Here is a 1,976-nt window from a genome sequence, read left to right as displayed (position 1 = left end):
ACAGAAGAATGAGTAAATTGAGAGGTTTGCTGCTGATTGTTCGGTGGTCCTTGGTTTTGCCTCAGGTGAGGTGCTCGGTATGGTTGATTTTGCTGCCTGTTGTTGTAATCCTGTAAGGTTGATTCTGCTGCCTGTTGTTGTTATTATTCCACCTCTGATTTCCCTGATTATCTCTGCCTCCTCTGTTATTGTTGTCCCTCCAATTCTGGTTTGAATTGTCCTGCCATCCATGGTTATTATTTTCACTTTGATTGTACCCTTGGTTGGGGCGGTCATAGAAGTTGTGAGTGGATGCCACCATGTTGTCTTCTTGTTGGAGCTGCGGGCATTCATCAGTGTAATGGCTGTAATCAGCATAAATTCCGCAAATTCTTTGTGGAACTAGTTGTTGGTTTTTCTGCGGTTGAGTTTGCTGAGCTTGTTGATTTAACTACATTTGCTTCAGCAGGTTGGTCATTTCACAGATGCTTCGATTTAGAGCAACAGTCTCTATGCCAGAAGATACTTCTGCAACGGCCCTTGAACGGCCTTGCTTCTGTCTGTGGTTCCGAGTAGATTCAGCTAAATCACTGATCAATTGCCAAGCTTCATCAGTGGTCTTGTACTTCTTCATAGACCCATTGCTGGCACTTTCCAATATGGTCTTATCTTGGGGCCTCATACCTTGTGTGATATAGCTGAGTAGCACGATCTTGTCAATCATGTGGTGGGGGCATGCTTCCAGAAGATTATTGAAGCGCTCCCAGTATTCAAAGAGAGTCTCATTGTCATCCTGAACAATTGTAGAGATATCCTTCCTCAGTTTATCAGAAACTTTAGATGGGAAGAATTTCTCCAGGAACTCCTTTCTGAGTGTATCCCAGTTGGATACGTTTGCTAGAGGTTGAGTGTAGTACCACTCTCTTGCTTTTCCCTCAAGAGAGAACGGAAAAGCTTTCAGCAGAATTGAAGTTTCATCAGCGCCATCACACCTGACAGTAGAACAGGCTACTTGGAAATCTCTCAAGTGCTTGATAGGCTCTTGAGCAGGTAGGCCATGAAACTTCGGCATCAAATTTAGCAGTGCGGTCTTTATTTCAAAATCCGTAGCTACCGCTGTATGATGCGCTTGAAACGGTTGCAGTGTAAAATCAGGAGCTCCTTCCTCCTGAATGGTAATTCTTCTAGCTGCCATGTTTTCTGCACGTAAAACAACCGAATCAGTAGAACGGGGGCTGGTTTCTTCCTCAGATTCACTTTCGGATCCGCCTTCAGAGCGGACTAACCTACGTTGTTCTCGCCTTATTCGTGAAATTGTTCTTTCAATTTCAGGATCGAATATTAGCAAGCGCGGATCAGGAAGTGAACATGTCATTTGACAGAAGAAACACGCAGCTCATAGTAGCAAAATTAAAGAAAATGCAAATAAATAAATTCTAATTAATAAAATAAGCACTCTATTGCAACTCCCCGGCAACGCCGCCAAAAATTGATGGAGTGCAGAAGCTGGTGAATTAAAAATTTATTAAAATGGTTGCGTTGCAAGTATAGTTCTTAACTCACCGAAAATCTACCTATCAATTTAGAAATATGTCACTGAAGGTTTAAATTAAAATTACTAGGAGTTTTAAGTCCCAGGCCGTCTCCCAACGAGTTGCAGAAAAATGTGTTGTTTTATTAATCAGATATTCCAAAAAGAGTTGAGCTAAGTAAATTGGGATTTAAATTGAGGAATTTTAAATAATAAAAATGAAAGGCCTTGACTGGGAATTGATTGGTTAGACTCTCTATCATTGATGGTGTGATTGTAAGATTAATTTATAATTAATAGTTGTTCTGTTTGGTTATCCCTTACTAGGTAAGAGAAAGTCAAACAAGTGGAAATGCCAGATCTGTTCACAAGTTGCAACCCACTTAGTTCAAAGGGATTAGCGTCGGTGACAGGATAGCAACCCAACATTCAACCCAATTACAAATTTTTCTTTCAATCCTTCCAA

General features: G+C 40.9%; 1 non-coding gene across 1 annotated transcript; it reads left to right on the top strand.

Moving 5' to 3' along the window:
- The first annotated feature begins 697 nt into the window (after positions 1 to 697).
- LOC127746317 (small nucleolar RNA R71) lies at positions 698 to 805 on the top strand. Its single transcript, XR_008007937.1, has one exon. It is a non-coding gene; the product is annotated as a small nucleolar RNA R71 (small nucleolar RNA).
- The last annotated feature ends 1,171 nt before the right edge of the window (positions 806 to 1,976 follow it).

Source organism: Arachis duranensis, chromosome 3 (genome assembly GCF_000817695.3).
Source record: "Arachis duranensis cultivar V14167 chromosome 3, aradu.V14167.gnm2.J7QH, whole genome shotgun sequence".
NCBI classification, from domain to species: Eukaryota; Viridiplantae; Streptophyta; class Magnoliopsida; order Fabales; family Fabaceae; genus Arachis; species Arachis duranensis.
The sequence above is the reverse complement of the archived record's forward strand: the minus strand, read 5'-3'. Positions and strand labels throughout refer to the sequence as shown.